Raw genomic sequence first — 23,941 nt, forward strand, 5'->3', positions numbered from 1 at the left:
TGTTAATATACATCTAAATTTTCAAGCACAAGTCTCTGGTTATCCTGAAACCTGATGAGTTTTTACATTTTTGCTATTGAAAGCCAGTTTCTTTGCTTAATGAAAACCAAGCAGAGCTGAACACGAAGAGTACAGCTACAGTCTGTGATAAAGCCATGGACACATAGTTCTAAGCATTCCAAATGGGTTTAACTGTATCTTCTGGCTTTCATGTTTCTTTCTTTAGGACAATAGGTCTGTTTTAATTATACATATTTTTGTTTGTTTGTTTTTTGTTTTTGTTTTTGTTTTTTGTTTTCTGTCTGGAGCCAGATCTCATAGCTTCCTGAGAAAAGCATAAAATGGACAGGAAAAGCATGGGTGGGAGTAGGTGGGGTTGATTTCTAATCTAGGGATTCCCTTAGTTGAAACGAATGATGTTTCACTACGCAGGCACATCTTCAATGTCACAATGAATAATGTATAATGGTTTAGAGAAAGATATAATAAAAGATCCCTATGTTCCAAAGCCAGTAATTTGGGCATTATGCTAGTTCCTCCTTCTCTCGCCCCCAAACACAATCTGTCACAGAGCCCTACGGATTCTAGCTGCCAAACCATTCTCAAACCTGCCTTTTCTTTTTCAGTCATATTACAACTGCCTTAATTCAAGACCTGGACTCTTCCTAGGTCTTCCTCTCTCCTGCTCCCCTTTGCCTCATTGTCATCACAATTATACTTTTCTTAAGGTCATGCTGTTTGCCTGTTTTCAATGTCACCAACGACCCCTCCCACACCCAGTTGATTAAGTCATTAGCAGGCAACCTCCTGTCTCTTCTCCTTGCTTAACAATGTACTGTACAAACCAACCTGTTTCATACTTTCCAACCTTTGCTTCCCAGCCTTTTCTCCTACCTGGATTCCCTTTCTCCTCCTGGGCCAAGAGAGCAATACATTGCATTTCTTTCAAAACCTAGCTCAAAGGGAGCTTTCTTCACCCCAGGAGCAGGAATTTCTCTGTCCCTTGCCATCACTACACCTTGAACATTATCTCACAATTCATCGCTGATAATTTTAGTTATTTATTTGTATGCCTTGCTCAGTTCGGATTTCCAGACATTGCACACATTGCCTAACATGAAATAGGACACATAATTTAAGGAATGACCGTATTCCTCAATACTGGATAATAGTCTTTAGCTATGTTAAATGATATTGGGTATGCACACAACTTGAAAATCTTTTAACTCTCATGCAAATGATTTCAAAAGCCAGATGCTTGGAGTTGAAATAGCTTCATTGCCTCTGTCACCAATAGCATTTGCTCATTCTTTATCTTCAGTTATGAAGTAAGTACAAAAAATGGTTTTATCAACCACAAAAATCTTCTTCCTATTGTTGGAGTTTTATACCAGTATGGCACAAAGGAATCATAGAGAAAAGCTAGCTGACCAACTTATTTGCCTTATTCTGCTTAAATCACATATTTTGGGTTTTAGTCCAGATATGTCTAGTGTGTCCAAGAAATTTGACTTTGAAAATGAACTTGAATTGACTAAATTATTTGGTGTAGCTATTAACCTCAGAAGTCATATTGTAAAAGCTTGAGATATAAAACAAAATGCAAATGTATTAATTAACAATAAAAGATATAGATGTGTTTAGAGACCTTACTATTCCTATCCACTCCTATTAAACAGGAGGCAAAATTAGAAATCAGAGGGCCATATGTTAAGGGTGGAGTCATAGGAAAGGGAAACTGCCAGTCTTATGAGATGTTTCTTCCAGACTAGAAAAAAGCCAAATGAACCATCCCTGACTTTGCTGTTAACAGAGCACACTTCTCCGGGACCTGGACACACTGCGTCTGGTAGGGTAAATGACTTTCTCCTGACCAATGCAGGAGAAATACTACCAACTCTGTTTGGGGGGGATGGGTTTGGTCTTTCCTGCTGCCTAGATTCTTGCTTTCTGCTTACAATTTTCACTTGTTTTTGTTTTGTTTTGACACGGCATAATAAGGCGACCTCAGAACTCACCCCTCTCACTCTTGATGTTCGCTCCTTGGCCTTTTGTCCTGGCTTGGCCTTGTTATCCTAGTTATGATTTTCACTTCCACTTAATCACATTACAGGTAGACCAGGGAATAAGGCAATCACCCTGGATAAGACGTAGTCACAGTTTTCTCAGGCATACAGTTATGATTTATCTCATCTATAGGTGACAGGTCTCATCTCCCATACTTTTATATTTTCTGATTTTTGTTCTCAGACAATGGCATTCTGGAAGCACCTAACGGTAGTCCCCTAGATACTGACTATACTTGACACATGATGGTTTTAACAGCTATAGTCCCAAAATAATGTTTTGAAAAGGAAGAGGTAAAATTAAATATGAAGAGCTGAATCTTTCTCATACTGACCCTTCAAAACACTTCTCTTTCTGCCTCTACTCAAAAGCAGAAGATGGGAGGTGACCTTCATAAAGTTATATTGGGTAGAAAAATTACTCACTGCCAGAGACCAGGAAGAGAGGCTCTCTGTTCACATGATCTCCCCCGTGGTTTTCCGTGGTTGCAGAAGCTCAGAAGAGTGTGTATACAGGTATTCTCTGTGTGGCTCAGGAGTTGACTTCATTTTTTTTTTTTTAATTCTACTCATGGGATGCCTGACTTCTTTTCCAAGGTTGGCCACAATCATTCATGGCCTTGAAGGGCATAACTTGTGCATTATCTGCATTATGTTTCATACCTATATAACAGAGATAAAAGATAGTTTTGAGTATAAAAGTAGGTTTTGATCTACTATATAGATTTAAACCAGTGTCAGCTTCTAAGAAAAAAGAAATTATTCAATGTATTTTTTAAAGGTTTTAATCCTAGTTGCTCTATTTTGGGCACTTTTCTGAAATGTGATTCCAATTATTTATATAATAGAAAAGAAAAAAGCTAAGCCTCTTTCAGTATGTGACTCACAACTCACTACCCACACACAACTTTTAAAATTGTCTTTACACAATATTAGCATATTTTGGCGCTTAACTATACTATAGCTGGCCACTTATTAAAACTTTCAGCTGTTTCTGTGAGGATCACTTGTTTTATGGACCCTTTTCAATAGGTTCATTCACCTTCCCCTGATCTAGATTCTTGATTCTTCCTCCTCATCATAAAATACTCAGAAAGATTGCTTATGCATTTGCATTAGGAACTATAAAAAGAGCACAAAAGAAAATGGGCCTTAAAGAAAATTTTAGAGTACACTGACATGCAATACATGAACAGCAAAATAAGGAGAGTGAGTCACTATAAAATTAGTCAATTGGATTCAGAATGTATGTTTTAGGGATAAGTGTATTTAAGGTTCATAAAAGTAGATGAGGCAGATAATACTGACTTACATGTGTAGAATGTGTGGCAATATAATCCAGTGGTGAAGACAAAGGCATCGGAGCGATAGGCCTGGGCTCACAGTCCAGCTTTCCAAATTACTTGCCATGTGACTACTGATGTGACAATATCTTTTGGACCTTTGGCATTTAACTGATCTAGGCCTCCAATCACTCCTCCGTAAAATGGGGTTTCTAATACCTTCTTGTTTGTTGACTGAATGATATAAAGTATAGGAAAGTACTGAGCACAGTGCCTGGACATAGCGAGAGTTCAACAAATAGTTGTGTTTTACTCATATATGGAAGTTAAGAAACTTAACAGAAGACCATGGGGGAAGGGAAGGGGAAAAAATAGTTTCAAACAGAAAGGGAGGCAAACCATAAGAGACTCTTAAATACAGAGAACAAACTGAGAGTTGATGGGGGAGCAGGTCTAGTAGAGGGGAAAATGGGTGATGGGCATTGAGGAGGGCACTTGTTGGGATGAGCACTGGGGGTGTTGTATGTAAGCAATGAATCACGGGCATCTACCCCCAGAACCAAGAACACACTGTATACACTATATGTTAGCCAACTTGACAATAAATTATATTAAAAAAAAATAGTTGTGTTTTAGAATCACTGTGCTTTCTACTTATTCAAAGAGTTTTCAAATGCATCATCTTTTCTGATCTGGACATCAGTTTGGTAGAGAAGATCAACAGGTATTATATACCCTTTATAACCCCCTACACACACACATCCATCTTCCAGTTAGATGAGGAAAGAGAGATGCATAAAATGGAAATGATCTGCTTAAGCTATTGACAGCATCAGCACAAAAACTGAACTAGAACTCTTTCTACTCCGTCTCACCAAATAGGAAGCATAGCCATAGGTGTTCTCGACTCCAGACAGAGTGACACCATGTATGCAATTACTGTTCTCTGACCAGACTAGGAAAACTTTATAGAAAACATTAAAGATTTCCAGGACTATTTGAGCGGTGGGTACAAGGTGACTTTTTAGATGAGGTGTAAGATTGGTGCTTAGCCCTGCTTGGGGAAAATCTCACCAGGGGTGTATTCTAAGGGGATGGACCCTTGATAGATGCCAGAGAAGAATAGAGATACATCAATTTCTTCTGCAAGTAGGACATACCCACCCATAGAACTGTAATAAAGATTAACTTGGTTAAAATGCATGAAGGAATTTGTACGTGGAGCTGTTACAGAAGTTGAGACTCTGGACATAAAGAAAGTAGAAAAAATTATGCAGCTCCATTCTTTTTCCCTTTAATATATGCTATCTCAGATTGTGTAAAATCCTTTTACTTTGTTAGATTGCCTGAATTTAGGTTAGGGAGTCACTGAGGTTAATAGGCATCCATTTATAAGGTATACATAGTTCTAAAGTTTATTTATTGACCAGCCATTTATAAATTAATATGTTGTTTAATCAGATTGTTTTCCTAATTTTTACTTATTTTTAATTTTATTTTTTTAATGTTTATTTTATTTTGAGAGAGAGCGAGCGCAAGCATGAGTGGGGGAGGGGCAGAGAGAGAGAAGGAGAGAAAGAATCCCAAGGAGGCTCCACACTGTCAGCACAGAGCCCAACACAGGGCTCAATCCCACAAACTGTGAGATCATGACCTGAGCTGAAATCAAGAGTTGGACATTTAACCAACTGAGTGCGCCCCACTTTTTCTTTAAATGTTTTTTTATTTTATTTTGAGAGAGAGAAAGAGGGAGAGTTGCTTTCCTAACTTTTAAATGACACTGAAGAAAAATCAGAGTAATTCCGGCAAGAAGAGGCAGATAATTTGAGGATAAAGAGCAATTTGGTAGTACACAATATTGGGTGTCCAAGTACAAGAGTACAGTGTTTTTAAAGGGCAGAGAGTTGCACAGAAGGAGATGGCAGAGTCTCAATATTACTATATGGCAAAATTTTCCAGATTTATGCCTATAACAAGAGAAAGCACAGAAATATTTTTATTCTTCATATTCCTCTTGCATAAGGAGGCCCTTATGCTTCCTGTAACCTTAACTTATGGTCCCACTCACTAATATTTGACTCTACAATGGTTAAACAGACGTTTTGGGCTGGCCTGGGAGGCTATATTATTTCTATGGGAAAATTAGTCCCAAGTTTTAAGTAAACAGCCTACAAATGACATTTTTTAAACCTAGGAAATATCTATGTTTATATTATACATATTGATTTAGCATGCTAGTATCTTTAAATAAGAAAAAGGCAATTATAACATCCTTTATCTTTAGCTCTCTACAAATTGAGTACATCTCTTGATTTTCTACTGTTATTGGCCAGTGTATTTTTCTGTATTACTTTACAAATGTAATGAAACAGCAGTAGAAACTGATATGTTTTATATATTTTTAAGGATAGTTCCAGTTATTTAATTACCGCCAAATTGGTTTAGGGGAATCGTCCAAAGTAAGGAGACCATCCTCTGGAAATACCTACTATAATGCTTCACAAAAATAAACTACTGAATAAATTCATATATTAAAAAAAATATAATTAGCAGTATTTACTTGAATCCTTGCTAATCATCAAACTATAGTAAAGATATTGGATCTCTTTTTCTTTTTTTTTTTTAAGATTTTTTTAAAAGTTTATCTATTTATTTTGAGAGAGAGAAAAAGCATCAATGGGGGAGAGGCAGATAAAGAGGAGAGAGCAAGAATCCCAAACAGGCTCTGTGCTCCCAACATGGAACCCAATGTGGGGCTTGAACTCATGAACTGTGAGATTATGACCTGAGCCAAAGTTGGAAACTTAACCAACTAAGACATCCAGGTACCCCTCATTTCTTTTTCTAAATATACTATTTTTCTTTATTTGCAAACCTGACTGCAAAGCCCCAAATATGAATAGCACCAAATTCAGTACAGAAGTTTTCAGAGCAAATGACATTTATTTGGCATTATTCTTATCCTAGATGACGTCCTTCATTTTTCATTGAATTTAAATCACGGTTACAAAATTTTTTTTTTTTTTTTAAATTTTTTTTTCAACATTTTTTATTTATTTTTTTTTTGGGACAGAGAGAGACAGAGCATGAACGGGGGAGGGGCAGAGAGAGAGGGAGACACAGAATCGGAAACAGGCTCCAGGCTCCGAGCCATCAGCCCAGAGCCTGACGCGGGGCTCGAACTCACAGACCGCGAGATCGTGACCTGGCTGAAGTCGGACGCCCAACCGACTGCGCCACCCAGGCGCCCCATGGTTACAAAATTTATGAGTTAATCTGAGCCAGCTTCTAAAGTATCACATTAACACTGTAGACATTTAAACACAAGGATTTAGACCAATACATCACCACTCAACACGTTTCAGGCCTCTCCCTCTTCATCTTAGTCCAAGTTACCATTATCTCTCATCTGGCATTTTATAATAGCCTCTGAAATTGGATTTCTTTGCTTTCACTCGGCCATCTGCAATCAAGCCCCAACACTGTGGCCAAAATGATATTTTTAAATAAATTAGATCACATCACTTTTCAGCTTAAATTCCTCCAGGTGCTCTCCACTGCACTTAAAATATTAATTCAAACTTCCAATCATAGCCTATCAGGGTATCCATGACTTAGTTTACCTTTTTTCTTGTCCTTCCTCCATTTATTTCTACCTTCCAACCCTACTGGCTTCTCTGTGTTTCTCAAGGAAGTCTAGTCTGTTTCCTACCCAGGTTTCTGGCACTGTAACTTCCATCAGGAATGTCCTGGCTCTTGGATTTCACAAACCTGGATTCTTTTCTTTCTTTAGGTCTTAGCTATTCCCTGCTTGTCTCTGTAATGTTGCCCCAGACCACCCAGTGCCTCTTTAGAATATGAGCTTGTCTTGGGGCGCCTGGGTGGCGCAGTCGGTTAAGCGTCCGACTTCAGCCAGGTCACGATCTCGCGATCCGTGAGTTCGAGCCCCGCGTCGGGCTCTGGGCTGATGGCTCGGAGCCTGGAGCCTGTTTCCGATTCTGTGTCTCCCTCTCTCACTGCCCCTCCCCCGTTCATGCTCTGTCTCTCTCTGTCCCAAAAATAAATAAAAAATGTTGAAAAAAAAAATTAAAAAAAAAAAAAAATAGAATATGAGCTTGTCTTATTTTCTTCATAGTTTCTGCTACTGGCTATGATTATTTTATTTATAGCTCTGTTTGTCTTCCCTCCCCACTACAATTTAAGCTCTCTGAGAACGGGGATCTTGCCTGGTTCTTAGACACTATCACTGAGATCTGTTCCTAGTTACTTAATAGTAGTTGAACTCAGGGTATTTTAAATTCTTATAACCTATATTTTACAATAGAAGAAGACCTTAAATACTACAAAGCAGCATCTTTTCATGTTATGGATAATAAAGCAGAGCACAGGGAGTTAAAACACATATTTGGAAAGTTGTAAGACCAGTAGTAGAATCCAGTTCTCCTAACTCCACAACTGCACATGGTCTCTCCATTATAGCTAGTTGTCCTGAATTTCCCTAGTTGCCGAATTCTTCAGCTAGCTTGATCATTATTTCTTCCTCTTCCTTCCTTGTACAATTTTTTTCTAAGATTTTGTTTTGTCTATTCATTACTGCTAACATAATTCATTTATTTCTGAGGCTTACTAACTCCATGAAGTGCTTTGTGATGCTAGTTATGAGAAATATCTTATGAAAATAAACCATAATGTGAAAAAAGCCAGTCTCCAGCAGTACTGCACACAGTACATATAACAAAGGCTCAGTTGTGTTGTTGCAGGGAAGAGTCAATAATTAGTAACACATTTCTAAAGGTCTCTCTTGCATAATTTTTGTGTCCAGATGTCTATGACATTTGGGTTCTAAAATAGAGTTCCAAATACCACACATTCATGCACATTTTCCAAGAATAATTGGATGATTTTCGAATCTTTCTATTTAATAAACATCAGGACTAAAGATGGACTACTTCACAATATCAAATTTATTCATTTTAAACATCCGTTTTGATGTGGAAAGCGTTTGGAATAAACACAATTAAGAGTGCCCAATTGTAAATCTTTTGAGGTTTTTGTTCATGATATGTCTCTTCCAACTGCTAGTAGTGTAAAAATGGAAAGTAATTTACATAAAAATTTTCAATTCACATGTTCTTGGAGATTAACTATTTTCCCCCCAGTCTTATTGAGAAATAATTGATATACATCACTGTATAAATTTAAGGCATACAGTGTGATGGTTTGATTTACATATATTGTGAAATGATTACCACAACAGGTTCAGATAACACCATCCTCTCATATAGATAAAGTAAAGAGAAAGAAAAAAAGAAAACTCTTAGGATCTACTCTCTTAACAACTTCCCTATCTATGACACAGCAGTGTTAGCTGTAATCATTATGTTGTATATTACATCCCTAGTACCTATTTATCTCATTACTGCAAGCTTGTACCTTTGACCACCTTCCTCCAATTCCCTCTCCCTCCTCCTATTCTTCACCTCTGGTAACCACAAGTCTGATCTCTTTCTATGAGATTTGTTTTCTTTTTAGATTCTCTGTATAAGTGAGCATACAGTATTTGTCTTTCTCTGTCTTATTTCACTTAGAATAGTGCCTTCAAAAAAAAACTAAAAAAAAAAAAAAAGAATAGTGCCTTCAAGGTCCATCCTTCTTGTCACAAGTGGTAGGATTTTCTCCTTTTGTTTTGTTTAATGGCTAATATTCCATTGTGTGTGTGTGTACATATCCATATGTAGATATATACACATGACAATGCCCGTATCCATTCATCAATTGATAGACACTTAGGTTCTTTCCATGCCTTCGCTACTGTAAATAATTCTGCTGTGGGGCACCTGGGTGGCTCAGTCGGTTAAGCATCCGACTTCGGCTCGGGTCATGATCTCACGGTTTGTGAGTTCGAGCCCCGTGTCGGGCTCTGTGTTGACAGCTTGGAGCCTGAAGCCTGCTTTGGATTCTGGCTCCCTCTCTCTCTGCCCCTCTCCTGCTCACGTTCTGTCTGTCTGTCTGTCTCTCTCTCAAAATTAAAATAAACATTACAAATTTTCTTTAAAAATAATGCTGCTATGAACATGGAGTTACAGTATCTTTTTGAGTTAGTGTTTTCACTTCCTTTGGATATATTCCCAGAGAGATTTACTATTAGCAATGCCCATGAAACCCTCTGGTGGATCTCCATGGCCCAGAGTATAAAGTCCAAGTGCCCTAATAAGATACAAGCCTCCTCTTTTGCACCTGGCCCTGACTACCTCTTCCACTCCTCCAAATTTATGCTCCAGGAACACTGAACTGCCTATATTACCTGGAACACAGTGATGTGCTTCTTGTTTCAGTGCTTGTCTTTGCACACACTGGGCTCTTTCTTTCCACTTCTCCCACCTTAGTTCTATGCACCCTTTAAATTCTAGTTCATGTGCCAGTTCTGTAGGAAACTGTCTCTGATGCCCTCAAGTTGGTTGTGGTAGTTCTTGAAAGCATAACTCCCTCACTGGACTACACTGAATTATAACTGTTTATGCAGGCTTCCTGTTGGGCCATGCACTAACAGGAGCTCATCTTTGTCTCTAAGCATCTAGTACAAGGTAAAGTAAAGTTAAATAAGGCTTTCACATAAGAAAATTAAAGTACAGAAAAATAAAGGTTAGACTTCAGTGAGAAACCTTAATTAATTACAACAAACTAACTACTTGAATTTACTGGACTCTTAGACTGTTTATATTTTTAAAAGTCTCAGGAAGATGTTTTTACCTAGGATCTCTTAAAAATGAATGAAAGAATGAAAAGACAATTTTCAGGATATGTCATAGCATAAAGCAAGATTTAGCACAATCTTTTAAACCTTCGGGGCGCCTGGGTGGCGCAGTCGGTTGGGCGTCCGACTTTAGCCAGGTCATGATCTCGCGGTCCGTGAGTTCGAGCCCCGCGTCAGGCTCTGGGCTGATGGCTCAGAGCCTGGAGCCTGTTTCCGATTCTGTGTCTCCCTCTCTCTCTGCCCCTCCCCCGTTCATGCTCTGTCTCTCTCTGTCCCAAAAATAAAAAAAATTAAAAAAAAAAATGATTTAAACCTTCAACACCTATTCCAGTGGCCACCAATCCTTGGAGAATTGAGATTCCTCAAAACGAGTTAAAATAATCTTTAATCCACTATTGTAGTTTGAATATCTATGTATGTATAATTCAATAGTGATGCTGTATGAATATTTATTTGTCTTTTTTTTTTTTTAATGTTACTTATTTTTGAGAGACAGAGACAGAGTGTGAGCAGGAGAGGGGCAGAGAGAGAGGGAGACACAGAATTCGAAGCAGGCTCCAGGCTCTGAGGTATCAGCACAGAGCCCGACACAGGGTTGCAACTCAAGAACTGTGAAATCATGACCTGAGCCCAAGTTGGACACTTAACTGACTGAGCCACACAGGCGCCCCTGTATGAGTATTTCTAAATGTATGTTGATATTAATAAAATATAAACCCATTTAAGCAATAAATAATTCACAGAACCAACATCAAATATATTTTTCCAATCCACGTATTCATACTTCATTGAATAAATACATACTGAGAACTAGTACCTGCCAGTCCAGGTACTGGGGATTCAATAATGAACAAGTTAGATGTGGCTCCTGCCCTCAAGGTGTTTACAGTCTAGTTGGAAAGAGACAACAAACAATAACAAATTGGGTGAGACTTATGAAAGGAAAAACCAGGAGTTATGTCAGAGAAAAACAGGAGAGAAGGAAACATATTCCAAGAAGGCTTTTCCAGGAAAGTGACTTTTAGACTAAGATCTAAGGTCTATGAAGCAGCCAGCCAGGAAAGAGGTGAAAGAATGGCATTCCATTCAGATCAGCGTGAGCAAAGGCCCAGGCAAGTAAGAATCTTAAGTGTTTGAGGACATGAAATGAGGTCAGTGTGGGTGCAGCATACTGGGCAATAAGTGAGATGGAGTTGGAGAAGTGGGCAGGAACAGATCATTCAGTGTGTTTCCTTCTAATCACAGTAGGAAAAACTAGACGGGATAGGCTACTCACTGTCTATCTACATTACTAGATACAGTAAGTACTATCTTATGCTGCATGTAAATAAGCATTTGTGTTTCCAGATACTCAAGTAATATTTCTAAAAATATTTCTTTCAAAATGTAGAAGGAACACTGGCATACTGAACAGTTTCCTAAAATATGGACAATTTCTTCTAACAGATCTAGTCAATTATGCATTGATAGAAACGTGGACCACCACAGCACCCTCCTCAACCAACCTTAAACAAATATCCACAGAAAAAAAGGAATTATTGAAATTAGGATCCAAGGGGCAATTTTTTTTTTTCTTTACCTCTGGGCACACCAAATGGCAACATTCTATCAAGTTCACGATAGTCCAGCCAACTCAAAACGGTTATGACCTGAAATAGAACTCATAGAGGAAACAGATGAATTTAGCCAGGGATGGATGTTGCCGCCTTCATACTTGAATTCCAGAAGATCACTATTCTGTTTGCTAGTCTACGCTTATTCTCATTGTTTATTTTCACATAGCTGAGTTTTTGTGCTTCCAAGGTATTCTCACATATGAGGGGGAGGCTATGCTTCTATGTCCTTTTGTGTTTGAACGACAGTCTTAAATTTGAAATAAGAATATGGTGATCATAAACATATATTAATGACTCTCTATACAGTATTTTATGATTTTTTTAATGTTTGTTTATTTTATTTTATTTTATTTTATTTTATTTTTGAGAGAGAGAGAGAGAGAGAAAGAGAGAGAGACAGAGCATGAGCAGGGGAGGAGCAAAGAGAGGGAGACATAAAATCTGAAGGAGGCTCCAGGCTCCGAGCTGTCAGCACAGAGCCTGATGCGGGGCTCAAACTCATGAACCGTGAGATCATGACCAGAGCTGAAGTCAGTTAATCAAATGAGCTACCCAGGCGCCCCAGTATTTTATGATTTTTAAGTACCTTCACCAATTTGTGAATGCATGGATCCTATAACTGGAGGCATTTGTCCTCTATAGTACTGTGAGAAGAGATTGAGAAATCAGCTGTCAGTGACTTCCCTGGGGTCTCCAAAGTTTTGGTGATGTAAGCACTTTTCTTCACTGAGTTAAATTTAGGAGGAAAGAAAAATCTGCTGAGTTTGTGTTTTTTATGGCAATAAGCCAATTTTCTTTTCCATATGTTGTTTGCCCTAGGGCACTCATAAGATACATGGGATTCATTTCCACTGAAGGAGAAGCCTTAGAGCATGGGGGAGAACATGAATGAGACAAGATGGTATGAGTAGCTGTTTACTATGATCTGCAAAAAAATATATAAAAATTAGGACCGAACCATAATTGCACCAAAAACCATAAAATGCCTAGGAATAAATATAACCAAAGAGATCAAAAATCTATACACTGAGAACTATATAAACCTTATGAAAGAAAATGAAGAAGACACAAAAAAAATGGAAAAAGATTCCATGCTCCTGGATAGGAAGAACAAATATTGTTAAAATGTCGATACTACCCAAAGCAATCTACATATCCAATGCAACCCCTATCAAAGTAACACCAGCATTCTTCACAGAGCTAGAACAAATAATCCTAAAATGTGTATGGAACAAGAAAAGACCCTGAATAGCCAAAGCAATCTTGGAAAAGAAAACCAAAGCAGGAGGCATCACAATCCCAGACTTCAAGCTATACTACAAAGCTGTAATCATCAAGATAGTAAGGTACTGGCACAAGAACAGACGCTCAGATCAATGGAACAGAATAGAGAACCCAGAAATGGACCCACAAATGTATGGCCAACTAATCTTTGACAAAGCAGGAAAGACTATCCAATGGAATAAAGACAGTCTCTTCAGCAAGTGGTGCTGAGAAAACTGGACAGCGACATGCAGAAGAATGAACCTGGACCATTTTCTTACACCATACACAAAAATAAACTCAAAATGGATGAAAGACCTCAATGTAAGACAGGAAGCCATCAAAATCCTCGAGGAGAAAGCAGGCAAAAGACCTCTTTGATCTTGCCCGCAGCAACTTCTTACTCAACATGTCTCCAGAGGAAAGGGGAAAAAAAGCAAAAATTAACTATTGGGACCTCATCAAGATAAAAAGCTTCTGCACAGTGAAGGAAACAATCAGCAAAACTAAAGGGCAACCGACAGAATGGGAGAAGATATTTGCAAATGACATGTCAGATAAAGGGTTCAGTATCCAAAATCTATAAAGAACTTACCACCTCAACACCCAAAAAACAAATAATCCAGTGAAGAAATGGGCAAAGACATGAATAGACACTTCTCCAAGGAAGACATCCAGATGGCCAACTGACACATGAAAAAATGCTCAACATCACTCATCATCAGGGAAATACAAATCAAAACCACAATGAGATACCACCTTACACCTGTCAGAATGGCTAACATTAACAACTCAGGCAACAACAGATGTTGGTGACGATGTGGAGAAAGAGGATCTCTTTTGCATCGTTGATGGGAATGCCACTCAGGAAAACAGTATGGAGGTTCCTCAAAAAACTAAAAATAGAACTACCCTACAACCCAGCAATTGCACTACTAGGTATTTATCCAAGGGATACAGGTATGCTGTTTTGAAAGGACACATGTACCCGATGTTTACAGCAGCACTATCAACAATAGCCAAAATGTAGAAAAAGCCCAAGTGTCCATCAATGGATATATGGATAAAGAAGATGTGGTACATATATACAATGGAGTATTACTCGGCAATCAAAAAAAAAAATGGGGCACCTGGGTGGCACAGTTGGCTGAGCGTCGGGCTTCGGCTCAGGTAATGATCTCGCTGTCTGTGAGTTCGAGCCCTACGTCAGGCTCTGTGCTGTCAGAGCTCTGTGCCTGCTTCAGATTCTCTGTCTCCCTCTCTCTGCCCCTCCCCTGTTCATGCTCTGTCTCTGTCTCTGTCTCTCTCTCTCTCAAAAATAAATACAGATGAAAAAAAAAAATGAAATCTTGCCATTTGCAACTACACGGATGGAACTAGAGGGTATTATGCTAAGCAAAATTAGTCAGAGAAAGACAAATATCACATGACTTCACTCATATGAGGACTTTAAGACACAGAACAGATGAACACAAGGAAAGGGAAGCAAAAATAATATGAAAACGGGGGGGGGGGACAAAACATAAGAGACTCGTAAATATGGAGAACAAACAGAGGGTTACTGGAGGGGTTGTGGGAGGGGGGATAGACTAAATGGGTAAGAGGCATCAAGGAATCTACCCCTGAAATCATTGTTGCACTGTATGCTTAGATGTAAATTAAAAAATAATAATAATAATAAATTAATTTTAAAAAATTAGGACTGAAGGCTAGGGATTAGGAATGTGCACAAAGTGAGGCTGGCATTCATATAAGTCGGCAGATTTTCTTGATTTGTTGTGCAAAACAGGTTGCTGGAAAGTCAAGGCCAGGAAAGCTTGAAGTACAGGCCCTTACAGAGATCACAATCCATTGGGATTTCAGACAAAGAGGTAACCCAGGGTTTGATTAAGGGCTCTGAAGAGAGAAGAAGAGGGGTGCCTGGCAGGCTCACTTGGTAGAGCATGCAACTCTTGATCTCAGGTTGGGAATTTGAGCTGCACATTGGGTGTACAGCTTACTTAAAATTAAAAATAAAAATAAATAAATGAAGAGAGAAGTAGAGATTACTGTGATGGTATAGCACATAGGAAGGATTTGGGGCCTGTGGGAAGGTAAGCCTCCTAGAGGAAGTCCTTTCTAAGCTGAGATTTAAGTAATAAAGATGGCATTTCAGGCACAGGAGTGGGATGGATGGGTGAGAATGGGGACCATGGAGGAGGAAGTGTTTATGCAAAATATTGTTAAATTCGAGGTACATTCCAGGAACTGAGTGTAATTCAATATGCTGAAGCACAGTGTGCAGGTGGAGTGGGTAGGGAGTGATTAAAAGCGAGGCTACAGATATACACCCAATTACAGAGAGCCTTACAGAACAAGGTAAAAATTGATATGGGGGCAATGGGGATCCAATAAGGATTTTAAGAAGGAGAATGATCAATTGAAAAAGAGCAGTTAGGCGTCAGTGTGAAGAATGCATTGAAGTGGAAATAGTGAGATTTGATAATTGGTTAGAAGAAGGAGGTGAAGGAAAAGGAAGCCTACCTTTCTCTAGTTTCCTGGTTTAAAGAGCTGGTGGATGATGTATCAGTTCTCTAGCAGGGAACCAGAGTCAGTTGGGCTACTGTTCTTGGCACTAAGTCATACTATCTCCCTTCTATCACAGATCATGCATGTTGTCTTGAGAGGGAAATTGGGGCAGCCAAAATGCAGCTACGTATCGGGAACCATAGTTGTGATTTGCCAAGTTAGTCCTGTTTTATGCCTATTGTCCTGACATCTCATCTGCTGAAGCATTTTTCTGGAGAAGAGTGTCCTGGTTTGGACCTTACTAATGGGTGACTTCCCTTAGAAAGAAAAATAAGTTAGCTCTTTTCTTGAATACAAATTTTACTAGGGTTGCAGTCATAAGCTAGTGTGTAAAAGGAATGAGTTGGCTAGAATAATATAGTAATGAATAATTCATTATTCATATCACTTATCTGAGTAAAATTACTGTAGGAGACATTCTAAGTTATAACTATCTTGATTGAAAAAAGTTCAAGTCCTTGTTGAACCTGCCCATTTTAATTTTTAAATTGGAAGTATAAGTTTTTCTAAATATTCCAGAGAGGGTTAATAAACCATAGACATGGCTACAGTACTACACATGTTTTGCAGAGCTTTTTTTCACAAAGATATGATTTATTATAGATAAGATTATTCTCAGGATATAGTTAAGGAAGCCCCATTATATCCTAAAGTAAATAGCTGATTTCAGGGCTACGGGAAAAAAAAATCTTCAGGATATCTGAATTTGGTGAAACTATTCTATGGCTCTGTCTTAAAAATTATCTATCTAAATGTTTTTATCTATATACCTCATTTATATATTTATAGCCCATCTCTTTCCAAAAAATATGTAAGATAGCCACAAAAGACTCATACACCACTAGAAAACATTTTTGCACAGAAGCTGATATGTTTCTAACTGCAAACTCCTTCAAAAGATAACTTATACAGGCTGCCTGGTTATTTCACTTTCAAACAGATTGTATTCCAAAAATGCATTTGAGGGTTGGCTCTTTGGAAGTTGGAATAAATTTTTCTTTCAGAAACACTATGATGGTTGAGTTCCTAGGCAAGTGCACAAAAACCTGGTTAATCTTATATATATACTACTTGCTTGAATTCTGGGTCCTAGAAGCATTACTGAGGACAGCAGAATAAAGAGAGCTTTCCCCCCACTTTCTATATAAAGAGGAAAGTTCTAGAAAATTTGAACTCTATCTTGTTCTCTCCACCTTTTTCTCCCTGTTTCTTTCTCCTCCTGGTGATTCTTCAAGGTCCCAGTGATGTCCCAAGTCCTCACTACTTCCCTCCATTTGGGCCTGTTCCAATTCCTTGAAAATGTCCAATTTCCTAATGATTGCTTTGTTCTTCCTTAATACAACTCCCATGCTTTCAGTGTAGTTGTCTTAACTTCCCATTGAAACATTCTAGTTGTGAATAACTAATTAACTCTGGATATTTGAAGAGCTCTTTTAAAATATGGAGGGAATGTATATTATTTCAAACATTTATATTTTGGGAGGAAGAGCGTAATGCAATTTAACAACAGGCCTCCAAAGTTTGATTCTTTTTTTTTTTTCTTAATTTTTAAAAATGTTTTCCAAAAACATTTCTTAGCATTTATTTATTGGGGGGAGGGGCAGAGAGAGGGAGACAGAGGATCTGAAGCAGGCTCCATGCTGTGAGTACAGAGCCCAATGTGGGGGGTCAGCCCATGAACTGTGAGATCATGACTTGAACTGAAATCAAGAGTTGGCAGCTTAAGGGGCGCCTGGGTGGCGCAGTCGGTTGGGCGTCCGACTTCAGCCAGGTCACGATCTCGTGGTCCGTGAGTTCAAGCCCCACGTCAGGCTCTGGGCTGATGGCTCGGAGCCTGGAGCCTGTTTCCGATTCTGTGTCTCCCTCTCTCTCTGCCCCTCCCCCGTTCATGCTCTGTCTCTCTCTGTCCCAAAAATAAATAAAAAACGTTGAAAAAAAAATTTTTAAAAATAAAATAAAGGAACTGTGATTAAAGGAAGTTATTAGACTATTGCCAGCATTAAAAAAAAAAAAAGAGTCAGATGATCTCGTGGGAAAGAAAGTTTTGGGAATGGGGGTGTTGAAATGAGGAGAATGAGCTATGGAGGGCTGTGGTAGTTTTTTGTTTTTTTTTTTTAATTGCTGATAATCTATCAAACCTAGATAGGAGAAAATCTCATCAGTGAAAATGTTAATCCATTTACTTTAAACAAGGCTAGAACTTGAAGTAGGCAGATAGGTTAGACTTTATCATTATTTGGGAGTGATTGGATATACTTGTAATTCAGAACCTCCTCAAAGAATGCTGAGGTTAAACTGGAGCAAAAGAAGCATTTTTCATTTTGTTTTGGGAGCTAGGGAAACTTGTTTGTCTAGAAGCATACTGGGTCTTACTGAGATATAGGAAAATACACTAAGATTAATTTACTGTACTACATGTTATTAGTAAAATAAAGATTCTAAAATCAAAGATCTGGGGTACCTGGGTGGTTCAGTCATTTGAGCGTCAGACTCTTGATTTCGGCTCAGGTCATGATCCCAGGTTCGTGGGATCTAGCCCCATGTCAGCATGAAGCCTCCTTAAGATTCTCTCTCTCCTTCTGCCCCTCTCCCCTCTTGCACTCTCTAAAATTTAAAAAGTAAATTTTTTTTTAATAAAATAAAAAATAAAATTGAAGACCTATGTGTATGCAATGGTTATTTGTAAAAATCTTTTACTCAGTTAATCTGTCATTACTTAGACGTAAAAATGCTGTCTCTGTAACCTTAATTCTAGTGCAAAAAATGATTTTGTTCTGATATTCTCTATCAACATACTTTGCTTTTGCCAGCATATAATTCTCATAGTTTGATAAAGGAGCTTCTTTTGTATTTAAAGGATATCTTTGAATAAAAATAATATATAAATTATGTTTTGGATCAATTTACATTCAAATCCTTTACCTTTAGATTTAAGCTAAGAGCTCAATAATTTTTGAATAAATGAGTTTAAGACCAAGGTAAATTTTTTAGAAGGGCAGATTTAGTTAGCTACGGTAGGTGATACAGTACAGATACAAAGAGCATCCCACTGGCAGCAGAGTAAGTCAATATAGTCCTCTTAGTGTAATAAGGCCCAGAGGGGTGTATTAAAACTCAAAAGTCTTTACAGTATTTACTGTACAGGTTTACTGTACAGGTTTACTAAATTTGTCCAGTTCATTATTTTATAACATCTCCACAATTTCTATCTCCAAAATATGTCTTAAGTATGTCTACTTCTTGGAGCACCTGGGTGGCTCAGTCAGTTGGGCATCAGCTTTGGCTCAGGTCACGATCTCACGGCTTGTGACTTCAAGCCCTGTGTCGGGCTCTGTGCTGACAGGTCGGAGCCTGGAGCCTGCTTCAGATTCTGTGTCTCCTTGTCTCTCTGCCCCTCCCCCACTTGTACTCTGTTTCTCCCTCTCAAAAATAAATAAACATTAAAAAAATATATATTTGTCACAATTTATAATGACTTTGTTTCCTTCTAACTTACTGGTGTTTCTGTCTTTTCCCTCTAGACCCAGGACCACAGACTATGCCCATCTTGTTCTGATGAATGCCCAAGTACCTAACATATAGAGCCTGGTGAATTTATGAGAATTCATAAATGAAGAAATTAACAATAACCCTATAATGTGGACAGGCTTTTCAAAGAGGCAAAAATCACTCACTAATAATCACCCACCAGTGAAGTAGTGACCCAAATAAAAGTTAAGCCTTTATGATTGATAGTTTGGGGTTCAGTGAATGGCTGAATGATAGTTTGGGGTTCATTCACTGAATGGCCACTGGCTGTTTCTTCCTCTTGCCACACACCTTTGTTGAGAAAATTACTAATAGGAAAAAAACTGAGAATAGTCATGGAGCATGAAGAATACACATGATAAATTTGTTATTTTCTATACATGAGCAATGAGTAGACCAAATATAGTATCTGCAAAGTATGCAAAAATTAGACTGGAGAAGGCCTTGAACTTCAGGGTAGAAAGTCTAAATTTTATTTGGGAAGTAATGAGCAGCCTGTGAAGGGTTCAGAATAGAGAAAGAATATTTACCAAACAGAACTTTCGAATATGCAAAATGTGTGAGATTAGTGTATCATAGGGATATATGGAAGGATACCCTCTAAGGGACATACTGCTATTTGATTATGTGCTTGGTCAAATCACGTCCTTCCTGTACAGTGTCAAGATGATGAAATGAGGAGAGTCCAGAACCAGAGAAGAGGTATCCCTGTTCGAGTCCCATCACTAACACCTACCAAAGGTTGTCATATATCCTGAGTCTTTCTAACCACTCAGATGAATGGCTTGTGTTAAATAACCTCTAAGCTTCCGATTCTAGCATTGAGGAAAGTGCATAGTGAGCACTAAACACATACTTACCTATTAAGAGAATTAATGAATAAATAAATGGAACCTATAATGACATTTGTCACATTTCAATATTTATAGTTCCTTATAGAAACTTTGACGTTTCAGAAGAGTATGAAGAAGGAAACAAATCACACATAAATCTCTGCTCCTCCCGTTCTCTCTCTTAAAATTAATTAATTAATTAAATTAAAAATAAATAAAAAATACAATATAAAATTATGTGTGCCCCTGTACCATCCTTTTTAAAAACCATCTTAGTACAATCATTTTGTCATATTACTAAAAATTCTTCAGAAGCATGGTTTCTAATATCAGTAAAATAGTGATATACTTTTTTTTTTTAATGTTTACTTATTTTTGAGAGAGAGACTGAGAAAGAGACACAGAACATGAGCAGGGGAGGGGCAGAGAGAAAGGGAGAGACAGAATCTGAAGCAGGCTCTAGGCTCTGAGCTATCAGCACAGAGCCTGATGTGGGGCACGAACTCACAAACTATGAGATCATAACCCGAGCCAAAGTCCGATGCTTAACTGACTGAGCCACCAGGTGCCCCTGGGTACTCTCTTTTGAAGTGAACCAGTACCTGGGGCACCTGGGTGGCTCAGTTGGTTCAGTGTCTGACTCTTGGTGTTGGCTGAGGTCATGACCTCACGGTTGGTAGGATCAAGCCCTACATCCACCTCTGTGCCAACAGCATGCAGCCTGCTTGGGATTCTCTCTCTCCCTCTCTCTCTGCCCCTCTCGGCTGGTGCGCGCACGCTCTCTCTCTTAAAATAAAAAAAAAAAAAAAAAAAAAAAAGAACCAGTATCTCACTTCATGCCCATCAGTCATCTGAAGTGACCTGTTGAGCATACACTGTGTGTTGTACATGAATACTACCTCAAACTCAGGGCATTCCCCCCAATTTTATTTTCCTAGTATTTATTACTCATCTTTTTACCCTGGGAAGACATCCTGGACTTTTACAATGTCAGCAGAATTATGTATTCCCTCCTCTGTATTCCCATTTCACTGTGTTTATCATTCTATTACTATAACCTTTATATCATAATTAGCTATCTATTTCCTTCTGTTAATTATGGGCTCCCAGAGGGCAGAGACTATTGTTCATCCTTGTGTCCTCAGGGCCTAGGACAGGGCCTGGAACTAAACTGGGTTGGGTTTGGTTTAAATCTCAATTTCAATGTATCCTGTAGTATAAATAGCCATCTGTCAGAAATTTTCACCTTTCAGGACTTACCATCGTTTCAGCTCTACATACCTAAAAGTATTAAAACTCCTAGCTCCTCCTACAAGAAAACAAACAAAAAATCCCTACTCCTTCTGTAAGAATATTTCTCCTTGTTATTGGTACCTTATTATCGTGGTCAAGCTTTAAACCTTGAAATTATTTTGACTATATTTGGTTACTTATTTCCAGTAACAATTTATTCTTTCCACAAATATATGCGGAGTGCTGCTTTAGGCCATGCCTTGTTCTGGGTGCTGGGTCTATAATAGCAAACAGGACAGACATGATTCCTTATCTTTTGGAGCTTACTTTCTAATGGAAGGAGGCAGTTAATAATGAAGCCAAGGAGAAAAATATCAGATAATGGTAAGTGCCTCGTGGAAAATTAGAACAAAATCGTAAGTAGAGGGTAACTACTTTAGGCTGATCATCAGGAAACGCCTCCCTATAGCATATTTCTCCTGTCTCTCCCCTTTCTTTCTAGTCCTGCCAACAGGCCCTCCTCACTTCATGCCTGCATCAGCGTAATAGCTTAATGGATAGGCTTCCTGGCTCCAGAATTAACTCTATATCTTACCACTAAATTGATCTTCTATTTGATTGTTGTGGGAAAGACAGGATAAGATCCATGGAAAATTGTAATTTTCTCCTTTGTTAAGCACACAGATAACAGCCTAAATTACAGAACTCAGATCCAATTTTTACTCACCAAACAAAAAAACTTAATTACTCATTAAGCTAATAAGGCATTAAAATTGGAGAGATCTCTTTGAATTTAGGCTCAGAAACCTATCTGATTAGTATTTAGGGAGAAGGGATTCAGAATTATACCCTGAAGGGAGCAAAGATTGACTCCTTTTTCTTTAACTACTGAGGCCAGACAGAAAAGAACATTCATGGAGCTCCAGCTAGATGCTATGAACTGTACTGTTTTATTATCCTTCTATTACTTAAACCTCAAGATAACCCTCTAAAATAGATATAATTAGTTAACTTGCTTCAAATCTCCACAAATAGCAAGTGGTACATAGTACAGTGAGTAGCACTCAAGTTTGGGTAGAAACCGTAACTTTACAAATTGGTTATAAGTGATATCCTGAGAAACAAAAACAAGAACTACAAATCAGCTGAAAGAGTGGTACCTAGAATAATTATTTTATTTACATAATAAATGAATAAACAGATGAGAACAGGCAGAAACATTTATACCCAAAATAGTCATTTAGGGAAATGGGCAGGGGATGGAATTAACCAAAGTTAAAGATACTTATCTATTCATCAATGCAACAAATAGTCAGATGCTGTATTCAGCACTAGGGACATTGTTCCTGTTCTCTTGAACCTGAGGAGCTAGTGGGCCAGTAGATATTAATATATATGTGCTTTGAAACAAAAGCACAGGCTACATTGAGAGTTGGAGACCTGAACTATTCTAGAGGGTCCTTAGCAATTGACATTTAGGTTGGAATCTGAAAGGTAAATTGGAGTTTATCAGCCAAGTAAGCAGGTATTGAGCATTGAAGACAGAGTGAACATTACATTCTATATTGTACCATTACATCTTAAGGCAGAAAGCATCACAGTATTTGAAAACTGGAAGGGAACCACTTTGGGTGGAACATGAAAAAAGAGAGGGGGACCACCAGATTTGTATTTTAAGAGATCACTATGTCTGCTTGCTGGAAAATAGGAGGGAAATCAATTTGAATGCAGAAAGACTACTAGGGACAGGATGGGTGGGTGGTGTCATTACAATAGCACAGGTGAGACTTGGTAATATATCTCACTGGGTCAGAGAGAACTGGGATGGATTCAAGAAGTATTTAGGAGACAGAATAGATAGGACTTGGTGACAGATCGTATTAGCATATGAGAGATAGGAAGGCTTCTGGAATTATTGGCCATATTTTCAAAGTAAGTAAGAAGGTGGTGTTAATTAGTGGCACTGGGACCCCAGATGGAAGAAGAGTGTGGGGAGTGAATACCATAAAGAAGTAAGCAGCTGAAGAATGTTTGGGATGGGCTGTATATTATGCCCACTGTGATAAAGGAAAGTTTGGAACTCATTGGCTAAGAACAGTAATCTCTAATTTCTTTTTCAGAGAGGGGACCCTGGGGCTATGGGACCCTGCCCTCCTGGGGAGAGTGGGGTAGGGGCCAGATTGCTCCTAGTTACAGGTCCCTGGTCTAAGCTTTTTTTTTTTTTTAATGCCTATTAGTAAAAATAGTTAGTAAGTAGTCCCATAAATTATAATTCACCAAATATTGGTAATCTCTACATTGATTTATTTTATAGATAAAATAAGTAGAAATAAAAATGATATCAATTTCTTCATATACCCCAATAAATCATGATACTGTGGACGTTAACTCACTTGAGTGTTTTGAAAAACAAGGTATTATCATTTCAGATATACAACTCCTGGAAGAACCAAAGCCACCCTAAATATTTTAATTTAAATAAAATTGTAGGGGTGCCTGGGTGGCCCAGTCAGTTAAGTGTCCAACTCTTGATTTCGGCTCAGGTCATGATCTCACCATTTGTGAGTTCAAGCCCCACTTCGGGCTCTTGCACTGACAGTGTGGAGCCTGCTAGGGATTCTCTCTCCCTCCCTCCTCTTTCTGCCCCTCCCCTGCTCACACACTCTAAATAAATAAATAAATAAATAAATAAACAAACTAAAAAAAAGATTAACAACCAATCAAACAAACTAGATAACAAAGGAAAGCCTATCAAATACTGGGGTGCCTGGATTGCTCCATCAGTTGAGCCTCTGAC

General features: G+C 38.3%; 1 long non-coding RNA gene across 6 annotated transcripts in view; it reads right to left on the bottom strand.

The window, feature by feature from the left end:
• LOC131495122 (uncharacterized) overlaps positions 1-23,941 on the bottom strand; it is a 238,828-nt gene that overhangs the window by 191,574 nt on the left and 23,313 nt on the right. For all 6 annotated transcript variants that reach the window (XR_009253782.1, XR_009253780.1, XR_009253779.1 and 3 more), the window contains one exon: positions 2,493-2,729. This is a non-coding gene — a long non-coding RNA (uncharacterized LOC131495122). The remainder of the gene's footprint in view (positions 1-2,492; positions 2,730-23,941) is intronic.

This window comes from Neofelis nebulosa, chromosome 14 (genome assembly GCF_028018385.1).
Source record: "Neofelis nebulosa isolate mNeoNeb1 chromosome 14, mNeoNeb1.pri, whole genome shotgun sequence".
Lineage (NCBI taxonomy): Eukaryota > Metazoa > Chordata > Mammalia > Carnivora > Felidae > Neofelis > Neofelis nebulosa.